Raw genomic sequence first — 12,275 nt, forward strand, 5'->3', positions numbered from 1 at the left:
ACAGTCACAAGGCAAACAGAGAAACACAATCGATGCCTCTCAGCCTCAAGAAATGTGATTCTGCACCTGGACTCCTTCAAAGAACCTCAGCACCTCCACGAATATGCAAAAAGAGAGACAGTGTCCCTTTAAGGGATAACTCGCAGAGGAAGAAGAAAAGCTGCAAAGAAGGAAGGAGAGGAGGTGTGTATGTGTACGTGTACATGTCAAACTGATAGACACTTGGGAGAGAGACTGAGAAAGACAGAGAGAGAGAGGAAAGAGAGATAAGGAGAAAGAAAGACAAAGACGGAGAGACACAACATTGCATTAGGCACTAAGAGCCATTCCTCACTCGCTAAAGGCTAATGCAATTGCCACAATAAGAGTGTCTCAGCGGAGGCTGCAAAAAAAAAAACTAGAGAGGGGAGTGAAAGAGGAGAGGCAGGGAGGGAGTGAGGGAAGAAGGGAGGGGGGGAATGGAGGGAGGGATAGAGAGGAGGGAGGGAGGGAAGAAGTACTGGCAGCTCTGCCTTTAGACTCTCATATGGACAGTGGATCTCTTGGGACAACTGGCTGAAAGTCTCTCTCTGTCTCTACTGTTACTCTTGGCTGTGTGTGAGTGGCTGAGTAGGTTGCTGCTCTGCTGTGTCTCCAGAGTGATTTGTCAGGTTTGCAGGGAGGAGAGACAGGGGGAGAGAGGGGGAGACAACTCCGGTAGCAGGCAGGCAGCAGTTACCAGCCAGCTGGCTGGGTGTGTTAACTCCACAGCTGACCTCTATGGGAACAGAGCAGCCTCCACTCCTCTCCTCCTGGCAGGCTGTGGGAACAAGGGTGGACAGATCTTCATTTTTACCCCTCACTCGGCTTCTCGCTGGGCTGTCGAGCTCAGGGAACCAACCCTGAACAGAGCAGGACATGACAGGACAGGACAGCTTTGGCAGGGAGACCTCAGCGGGAGACCTCGGCTCTGAGGATTGCACTGCCGACTGATTCTTGGATCTGAAATGGCACAGTGAAATGGTCTGGTTGCCAGTCATGGCAGCCATGCAGTTGTCAAGTCAGTCATTAGGCAGTCAGATGGTTAGTTAGTCAGCCAGCAGATCGGTCAGCGGGGTCCTTCCCAAAGGGTCAACTCTTCCACTTTGTGCATATCCTCATCCGAACTCTGAGGTGACTCAGACCTCCCGAGTAGCAAAGGCGGACCTGTGGGCATGGTGAGTGGCAAACCCTCTCTCTCTGTCTCTCACATGCTTTTTCACACACATTTTTTCCCTTGAGTCTTCTCCTTATGTGGGTGTAGCATTTCATTTCCAAATTTTATTAGTTTTGCTCCGTTGTGTCTCCTTATTTCTCCATCCTTTCTTCTGCTGGCAGCTGACTTGTCACAACCTCAAGACAACAGATTTGATCAAAGCATCAGTGTGATGTTACGGAGTTTATCCAGTTGTCATAGACTCGCTTTGATCTTTTGGTGATGGCACTTGGGAAGACAGTGCATCTGTTTGTATGACAAACAAGTAGTCGGTTTAACAGCCATCATTGGCTCACCAAAGATATTTCACATGGATGGTTTAATCTTGTTGTTCATGAGGGTCAAATCTTTATTCACTCGAGGCTACTTCACGTTGTGATTTTTGTAGTGCCATATCAATAAAACCTCATAAAAGTTGAATAAACCCGTATTTGATTTTGAGCTCTGTGAACAGAAAAACAGATAGCATTTCACACACACACACACACACACACACACACACACACACACACACGCGCACACACACACACACACACACACACACCTGCATGACTTTTGGCTGCTGTACCAGCACTTTTTCTCAGCAAACTCATGACTGTGGGGGGTTTTGTAGAACGCCATAATCTCACCACTGTTTGGAAAAGGAGTTTGGTTTGATAAACTAACCCTAAAGTCAAGTGCAACAGAACATTTTTGGACAAATAGTTCAAATATTTGAGCGTGCTCCAAGGCTTTATCTGGGTCTGCTAAATCAGTAAGTTGTTCCCATGTATAAGAGACATGTTACACAAGGACAGGCGAATGCTTTCAGGAGAGCTTTTACACTTGTGGGCACTAGATGCAGCAGTGTAAATGACAAGGAGGATTCTATATGCGAGCTTGAAACTGCATTTAGTGATATTTTGGTATTAACACTCAAATAACTGTGTAATGTGAAAAGGATTCATCGTTATTACAAACAGACCAAGAATCCACACCCAACTATAGGCAGCTCTATACATCTTCTTCTTCTTCTGCTTCTTTGTTGTGGCACAGAAACTTTGTAGTTGAGTCCCACAGCTCTCATCAACTTCCCAGTATAAAACCATGAGCAGCCATTTACAATGCACAAATGTAAACAAACTTAGACGCAGAAACAAAATAAATGGAGATCTTTAGCACGTAGGAAGATAACAAGCCATTTTTCCTCTGGAGTAAGAAAATGTCAAACCAGAGCCAATGAGAGGTAAAGTAGATTTGTTGGTTTGCAAGAAATTTGACTCCGATGTTGTTCCCTTTCTTCTAGAAGTTTACTAATTATTCTTAACGTATTAGCCATAACAACTTAATAAACTTACGGTGTGTTAATGCTGTTTTTCTCTTAGTTTGTGCGTGAGTCTTTCTGCCCTCTAGTGGTCAAAGATCATGTGATTGAGATTTAAATCTAAACTCTTCTGAAAAGGCCAAACTCTGCGTACTCGCTATCTGTGGCAGATGTTGACATGGGCGTTGTCTCGAGTACAGTGAACAGATGTTTGTTATTTAGGTTTGGCTGCTAATTTTGCTGTCATCAATCTCATTTACGTGAGCATGAGCGCATGTCTCATTGTGTGGTGCGTGTTCCCCCGCAAGACGTGCACCTGTGTGGCTCCACCGTAGTTTCTTGTGTGTGTCCTGTGTGTGTCCTGTGTGCAGCCATATTGCCTCCTCCTCTCTCATGGTTTCCCTGCACTTTGTGTGATCACTGGTTCCCCTCAGATCAGCTGCCGGGTGTCTAAGTGTACAGGACAGCATGGTTTCCCTCGGCTCTTTCAGCCCGGCCATGCGTCTACCACAGAGAATTTCTGTCTGAGCCGTGGCAATTACAGCACACATCCAAAGCCATCGTAGCCAGGAACCAAATGAAGGAGCCTTTGATAGGCCCCGACTGATGCATATTTACTTTTTACGACCAACCAAGTAGTAAACAGCTTGCCTTGTTGGCGCTGGAGTGAGACTTTAAATATAGGCCTGTTCACACACAAACATGCAAATAAACACACACACACATGCATGAAAGCACACACACACACACACACACGCATGAAAGCACACACATACACACACACACACACACACACACACACACACACACACACACACACACACACACAAATGGACAAAGACTTTTCAAGAAATAAAAAGAAAAGTCCACATCCATTTCTTCTTCTGCCAAGTCAGTGAACACCACAGAAATACCCTCGTACTTAGTGACACTGCCAGCTCTGTTTGCCAGTCACTGATTTCATAATCAGGTTTGTCGAGCTATGCCTTTGCTGTTTTTTTTTTTGTTTTGTTTTGTTTTTTTCTGAGCTGCAGACACAGCAGCAGCGGCAGCAGCAGCAGCAGCAGCAGTAGCCTCCAATTGAAGCCATGTGTGGTGGAAAAACAGGCCTCAGTTTGTGGAGAGATTGCATGCTTGGAGTGGGAGGGAGCCTGCCGGTTACAGAGGTCATGATCCGAACACGCCAACTCCTCCTGGCCTTCTCACACACCATGCTGACGGATGCATCTCAATAGTCAGTCAGGAATCCCTCCCAAACCTCCTTCACTCCTTCCTCATCTTTAAATGAATTAAGTGGGAAAGTGTAGCTCCAGCCTCTGCTGCACGTATCACCTGTTGTTTTAAATTTAAAAAAAAAAAGAAGGATAACACAGATCAAATAAAGGCAACTAGGAAATGCCCCCTAGCTGGCTTTTGTTCTTATAGGTGGTGGCTTAAACTGCAGGAACGCTGTGTTCAGGGTGTGTCACAAATATAAAAAGCGGTTGGTTTAGTCGAGTCTGGTATAAGACTTTATTGGAGTTAGGTCTGCTAATAGCAGTGCTGATACATCCCTGTGTCCTCAGATGAACCAGGCAGTCTGTTCCGTCTTCCTGTTCATCGGCTTATCCCAGGTTCTTGCTGAGAGTCTTTCCCTTCTAGACAAAATGTTATCAGCATAGCCCCAGCTATTAGCTAATAGCTGAGATAGCTACAACTATCAGATTCAGAGATAGCCTATGCCAGGCTTTAATGCAGCTGTGCCATTTCCCCTCATGCATTATAATCGATCATATTCCTGTCAGAGCAGAGAGCCAGATCATTTTTTTCATTTCATTGTTCCTATAAGAGGTGAGTCAGAGCTTCCATAGAGGTAACATTCATATGAATCACATGATGAAGTACTTTTTGATAGAAAATTCCCAGATCCCTTTAGTCTCATATGTCTCATTCATTGGTTCATTTCTAAGAAAAGATTGGTAATGATTGATTTTGCATGAAATTACATCCCCACCAAATTGCATTAACGCTATGCAAAGTGGATTATTGTTAATGGGACATGTGAAAAAGCTCCTGCTTGATGCCTGCTCCCTTCATCAGTCACATGTGAGGGCTGGTTTATCGAGACTGAATGATCTAATGAGCTAAATAATGAAGCCCAGACCCAACAAACACTGGTAATGACTTTTTAATGCTCATGGGATCTTTAGTTACCTAGAGAGGTGTGATTGGTCGAGATTGGTTCATGTTTTATCTCTCTGATCAAGTGTGGCTTATTTGGAGGAAATGGTTGTACATAACATCTCCGTCTCTCTTTGATGACGGTGTAAAGGTGGGGTGCTCCAAACACGTTGGATGGCAAAAATATTTATAGCTGTGAACATAATGATAATAATAATGGTGCACATTTTTGGACTATCTTTCCTCAGAGGCATTCATGACCTTGCGCATTTGTATACACAAAAAGCCACAGAAAAAAATTTCATGAAGAATGAAAAAAGTGATCTTAAAAGGGAAGTTCAAACCCCGGCTTGTTTTTGCACAGTTCACTATGTGACTACGTCAGATTGTCAGATTGTCAGATTGTCACTTACTGGAAGTTACAGAAGTTGTCAGCTGCAGCCCCTCAACGTACATATGTACGGGTGGAAGAGGTTTTAGTTGTCGTTACATACTTGTATAGTTGAAAACAGCTTGGCAACATATTCAGAAGGCACGGCCAGTGTTTTATTTTTTGGTGAAGAATAAAAAGAGAGAGAGAGAGAGAGAAGAAGTTAAAACCCTGCGTTCTTTTTCACCTCCACACATCTGACCGATCACTGCGTGAACTGGGCGTGATTGGCGGTTTTGTAAATTCACAGAGATTGTCAAACGGCGGGTTCAATGTGCTGTTCAACTACCCAACATGCACTGGAGCATACTGGCGCAAACATTCAAAGCCTTTCCTCCAAAGGTTGTGGATTGAAAAGATTTTCATATTTCATAAGAGCTTTGCACACTTAAAGACTGGAACAGCGTGAGGGTATGGCATTGATAAACCAAGGCTTTTTGAATGCACTTAGGCTGGATACTGCTCTCTCTTTCCCACACACAAACACACACGTTCTCACACACTTACATTTCTCTCCACCTCTTGTTTCTCCTTCTCTCTCTCAACACTTTGCCTGTGTTTTGTGAGAGCAGGGTAACAAATCGCAGTGGCACCGATGTGTGAGATGCAGGGTGACGTCAGCGCTGAACGTCTGGGTTCAGATGTGAATCTTACGCCCGAGGTCAACACCCCATATATCACAACATCTCCTGTGTAAACACTGCCAGCTGCCAGGAGCAGAATTACATGAAAAACTGCTTGTCAGCAAATGATGTGTGGTTTTTGTCATCTTTGTAAGAAAATGATGAGAGAGGCAAGGAACGTTTGTGGATTTTTATCTTTACATAGAAATGTTTATGAAGTTAATTTTGTAGCTGCCGCTTTGAGTTTTTAGGGCACCAAATGCCACTTGAGCTCTGTGTTATTTCCACTCTAGCTCTCCTTCGGCCCTTTGCCCAACAAGCAGTTCCTCTAGGCTGCGTGAATGAGGTCATTTTATTCGGCTGAGAGTGCAAACCATGCGCTTTCTAAATGTGGTGACTTGTTCGCACCTTCAGCTGTGTGTACAACAATAAGTTCCATCAGGCTGTAAAATATGTTCATCTGGACTCACACAAACTGGAGACATGACATTATGCTTCCACTAACCACAAACAAATGACAGTGAGAGTCAAGCTTAGTTGCTATGGACATATGGAAATGATGTCAAATAAATACTTGACCTCCAGCAGGTTAGAATATCAGTTTTGTTCTTTTAAAAAAGTACTAGAGAAAGTATTTTCCTTATCCTTCCTCATTATGTAGTAGATATCTGCAGCATCTAATGTAGAGTTGAACAGTTATTGGACTAACTTGAATCTTCTGCAATTATTTTGAAAATCATTTTTGTTTGATTGTTGCTTAGATGTGTGACAACCTTACAATAATGTCAATTATTTCCCATATTGAGCCTCCACACCCTGCAAACAAACGCTGACCACTCCCTTTGATTCACTCTCACCATTTTCTTCTTTTCTTTCACACAAAGCAGATCAACTCATGCATGCACATGAACAACACCAACGTTGGCAGACACACACACGCACACACACACACACACATACACACACACACACACAAACACACACACACACACACACACACCACACACACACACACACACACACACACACAAACACACACACACACAACACACACACACACACACACACACACACACACACACACACACACACACACACACACACAAGCAGGCTATCCCTCATTGCACTTTCCTACAACTGCTCAGTGAAGCACAACTTTAAGTTCCACATCTCACAACCTAGACAAACATATTTATTCATGATTCCTGAGCAGGGAGGGGCAGACTGCTAACGCTGCTTGACAGGACAGGCATATTTCTGTGTCTGGATGGATTGTGCACGCCTGCGTTCGGTGGTACAACATGTACTGTGGCTCTGCCCATAAACACCAGGGCTTTGGTAGACACCCAGTTCCTTTATAAAATGATGTTCGGATGCCAATGACATCCTGTCAGCAGACATTGTAATGATTTTACGTACATTCAAGTGTAGACAAGAAGAGGGCTGTGACTTGAAAAGTCAGTCTCTGTGTATTTTCTTTGTAATTATCAAGATTTCAAAATGATAGTGCTTTCAGTGTGTCTGCAATGTTGATTATAGACGGATCTCTACAGTGTGTCCTTCACTCTCATTTGTCAACTTCTCACTGGAATTGGCACACATGTTGTTATGTAATCTTAAGCACATACACTAATAAGAAATAGAGCAAAAAACACACAGTTGACACACACAATTAACACACAAGAAGAGAGAGAGAGAGAGTTATATGAGAAGATTGATGCCAATCTTCTGACTTAGCTTAGCTTAGCACAATGACTGAGGACAGGGGGAAACAGCTACTCTGGCTCTCTCTAAGGTGAGAAAACCTGCCTACCTGCATCTTTAAAGTTCACTTATTAACAATTTATATCTAGTTTTTAACATTTGTATAAAACATTTTGTACAAAAAACGCAAAGAGCAAAAATGACAATTCACCATTTTACGAGGGATTATGTGCTGCACTATTTCCTTAGTCAACCAGGGGACCGTACAGGAAGTTACTGCTCCCTGCCACAATATGGTCTGACACTGTTTTGTGAGATTTTTGTGGCATTGTAATCAGAGAGTTCAGGTCAATTAGAAGGATTTTGTTCCCTTTGGACAGAGCCAGGCTAGCTGTTTGCCCCTGTTTCCAGTCTTTGTGCTAAGCTAAGCTACTTGGCTGCCGGCTGCAGCTTGAGCGTGATATCCCTCCTCTCATCTAACTCTCTGTCAGAAAACAAATGAAAAAGTCTCTATTCCAGAAATTTAAGACAACAACTGCATGTAGCAATAGAACATCTGATCATGGTGTTTCAAAATCTTCAAATGGAAAAACATATTCAAAAACTTCCTAAGTTACTCCAAAACAAAACAAACAAACCAAAATGTATGGTTCTCCAAACATTTTGACTCTCAAATTAAGGGAGAGGGGGACGCTGACCATGTATGAAAAGTGATCAAGGATAGACTGTTGAGACTCAGCCCTAACCTCCTCACCGCTCAACAATCCTGTCATTATTCCTTCCCCACCATGGTGGGCCTGGAATTTTCCCTGCAAAACAGAACAAAACAACAACAACAAAAGATAATAATACACGGTGACGTTCTAATTTTGCAAGAAGGAAGTTGTAAAAAAAGAGCAGGAGTTTGTTTTCTCTATGTCTCCCCTTGTGATCCACCCAGCAGCATCAAGCCATTTACTGTGGGAAAACGAATGAAACAGACCTGCAAACCGTTCATTTAATGGGAGACAGAGACAAAACAGACCCATGTACATTTGTCATAGCTTGCTCATTATTTGGTAAAAGGAACAAAGATCTCTTTGTGGTGCCCGTTCTCCTCGGCTGACATTTCATAGTGAGAGTATTGACGTCCAGGAGCAACAGACAGTTTGCATTGCTCTTGCCATTTCAAACAAGCAGTGTTTTCTTTTTGCCCCTGAGTTGCTTTAAACAAACTGACCAGGTAGCTGGCTCTGCATGTTCCAACTAGACTCCACATCTGCTGCATCCTGCTGATCTGTGAAACAGAAAAGTCTGCAGTCATTCTTCACATCCCACAAATTCCTTTTCTTTTTTTTTTTCTTACACAGATAAATTGTATCATCTTTCATCCCAGGGATACAGATTATTATCAGATCAGTTCAAGTTTGAATGTAAAGGTTTTGTTTAGGCTCTCTGAGGAGTAATGTACCCCACATGTCTCTCTCTTTCTCTTTCTTTCAGGTCACAGGTGCTTCACAGCTGCTATGGAAGAAAGCATCTGAAATCCAGGAGGATGTTGGAGAAGATACAGTGGGCAGGGAAGGGCAGAGAGGTGCAGAGTGGATCCAGCCTCTGCACCGGCTGTGGTGGGGAGGGTTCCTGGCACCGTGATTTGATGCACAAAGAGAAACAAAAATCACATTGCCAGGGATTTCCACTCCTTCACAGCTCAGCAGATGACCCGGCCGCATCATTATATTTCCACTGTGGGATGCTTTTGTCTTTAGTCTCCTTCGCTGTTCTGTTTTTTCAGTTGATATCTGATTCGGGATGTTGCTATGGAGTCAAAGGAATAAATATTGGAGAGGTTAGACGGATATTGTGATCAACTCTCTCAGTGGACTTCAAGAGGTTAAGTTGTGGGATCAGACTGTCACACGGAAAACTGCGAAAGAATACGTCTCCCTTAAAAAGTGTCAAAATGCATTTGAGGCTGCAGTTAAATGCGCAGCTGTCTGGAATTTATACTGTCTTCACTGTTCTGTCCTTTTAAATCAGCCAGGGAGTCAATGTTAATGCATATGAGAGCCACACAGCATCACACCATAGAGCACATTTTTGCAGGGAGATCACGTTTCAGCTCTTGGATTTTAAATTTATAAACAAGGAGACAATTTTGATGTTTAAAATTAAGACTAGGATCCTCCGCTGGCAGCACATTGACACGCCATATGAGTGAGCCCTATTGAGGGCGAAGCAATCCTCAGCGACATAAGCACTGCAGACTGACTTTGTAACCCACCAAACTTCACCACTGAGCAGTCACATAAAGGTCTGCATGAGTCTCTGTTTCCTCAAAAGCCAGCCACCCACTTGCTAAAGGCACAGAGCTTAGCTAATTGGTGAGCATTGATCCCTGCTATGTGTTGTTCACAGTGGCTAAGTTCAGTGCCTGAGGTGAAATAGTTGATTCGACGGAGGGGATTTGTTCCGGTGAATGGAAAGAACCTGATGATCTCGGATATGAAGAAAGGAGGAGGGAGAAGGAGAGTGAGAAAAGTGACGAGACATTAGGTGGAGAAAGAGGGAGGGAGGCTGGGATGTGAGAGGACAGAGAGACTGAAGGTCTTACGTGGAGTTAAATGTGTTTCTGTGGACCAAATGTAGGTCTTGATTGTGCAATACAGTTCATACGTGAGACGAGCTGTGTATTTTTTTTTTTTGTTTGCCTGAAGCAACAACTGTCTTATCTAACCTTATGCATCTGGAAAGAATTATCATGCATGCCAAATATATTTGAAAGCATTTTAATGAGACAGTTTGACCCAGGTTTAATGTGGACTTAAAAATGCCACAGGTTGCATTGAGATTTTAGGAATGTGGTGCTAAATGTCAGCTCTGCGTGAGCATGCCCAGGTTATATCCAACTAAGTTAGCTCAGGACCAGTATGTCAGTGCCATACGGCAGCCTGGACTCACGTGTTATAGAGGAACCCTGCATACACTTGGACAGTAACCTTAGCCAATTAGTAAAATATATTAAGTTGCCAATGAATGGACAAATGGATAAACTTTTTTTTTTTTTTTTTTTTACAAGATTATAGTTTTAAAAGGAGTCACATGGACACATAAAAAGTCAGCTGAAAACCAGTTTGGAATGGAACTAATGTTTAGCTTAATTAGCTAGGTGGCTAATTAAGTTGATCAAATCTGCACTGTGGCAGTTGTCATCTGGTTGTCAGCAAGAAATTATAAGTCTGCTTTTGTAAGTCTCTGTCTGAAATCAAGGAACCATTGTTATAAAAATTACTAAGAATTTCAAGTTTGTCACGATTCTCATTGTAAGCCGTTTCTGTGCAGTGCAAGGTCTAGCGGCAGTAATTGAAGGGAAGACAGGGCATAACGGTCAATTTACCCTGCCAGAGGTTGTTGTCTTGTTTGTTGTCACAGCTCTTACACTGCATGTTACATACCATGTAATCTTTTTTGTTGGATTAAAAAATGCCTTCTGTTTTAGCATGCAGACGGCACCCTGCATTGTCAAATGATGTCTGGGCTGTGCCCTCCCGTGCCTACTGAACTGGTATCAGTGTTTTACCTGAAAACTGGCTCAGTTCAGCAGGAACAGGAGTGGAGCCCTCTTTCTAGCAAGATCCTGTCCCGTGTTCTCTCACCAACTCCCAGTGAGCACGTGGCAAGACAGCCCAGCCCAGATTCAGCATTTCGGTTGCTGTATTCAATTGACCACACCCAACACAGAGCTGCATGGGATGTTAGCCTCAAGCTCCTGGCCCTGATGAAAATCAAACCCGAGCCTTCAAACCTGTCAGACGACGCCACTGAGCCCTGAAGTGTATGCAAAGCAGAGCAGCTTGAGTGCGATGACTGTCCCTTTCTTTGCTAAAATATGAATGTTTCATAAGCAGATTTACCATTTTTTGCGTAATAGGTAGGTCCTGGCGTCCTGAGCCTTTGTGTGAATACTGTTACATACTGATGCAGTCAATCTTATTCTGCTCAGCCTTCATGTTTATTTCAGCATTCTTCCTTCAACAAGGCTACAAACACGTCTCTCACTCTCTCACGCTTCTGTCTCTCTCTCTCTCTGACTCCCTCTCCGGTTCTGTCTTTCTATGCTGTCAAAGGCCAGACTGAGACTGGAGTTCATTGTGAGGTAATCCCAGTGAAATGTCTGCTATGCCTGTGTAATTGATGTCACCCAGCAGTCCCCATTATCAGTGATTGGGAATGTGTGCAATGCTCCTTCCTCCCCACTCTCCAGATAACTCAGCCACCAAAGGAGAAGTGCTTCATCTTGAAGATATTCATACCCACAGGAAAATGGAAGCTCGTTAGCAAGCATGACGAATCTGCTCTTATCCAGCAACTCCACTGATCGTGGTTGGCACCACAAAATTATATTTCTGTAACTTCGAATTTCTGCAGATAAATGTTCCACGCAAACCCTTGAGGAGATTACCCCAAGAATTGTTAGAAAGTTGTTTTTTCATTGTGTCAGCGGTGTGATATTGTCTTCAGGTCATTGTTCAGCCAGGTGGTGCCACTGAGAAGTTCCCTATGATTTGTGTAAGCATTTAATTAAATTGAATGAGGAGGACAACGGTGCATGAAGTGAGTAACTCTAAATGTCAGTAGGTTTCTAACTACTTCCAACCGTTTGGAGTATGATTTATTTTGATGATACCAGTGTAACCAATATTTCATTCCATTACTAATCTAGCTACAATTTAATGCAATAAAGTTTGAGTGAGCCTGAGAAAGAAGTAGCATTGTTTTTTATTCAGTACCGTAAGATAACATCATTTATCCCCAAGAGGCAAACATGTTGCAGCAGGAAAG

At 43.2% G+C, this 12,275-nt stretch overlaps 1 long non-coding RNA gene across 1 annotated transcript; it reads left to right on the forward strand.

The window, feature by feature from the left end:
• The first annotated feature begins 514 nt into the window (after nt 1–514).
• On the forward strand, nt 515–10,983 carry LOC130170398 (uncharacterized). Its single transcript, XR_008827978.1, has 2 exons — nt 515–1,196; nt 8,937–10,983. It is a non-coding gene; the product is annotated as an uncharacterized LOC130170398 (long non-coding RNA).
• Nucleotides 10,984–12,275: the final 1,292 nt, after the last annotated feature.

The sequence above is a fragment of the Seriola aureovittata genome, chromosome 6, assembly GCF_021018895.1.
Source record: "Seriola aureovittata isolate HTS-2021-v1 ecotype China chromosome 6, ASM2101889v1, whole genome shotgun sequence".
In the NCBI taxonomy this organism is placed as follows: domain Eukaryota; kingdom Metazoa; phylum Chordata; class Actinopteri; order Carangiformes; family Carangidae; genus Seriola; species Seriola aureovittata.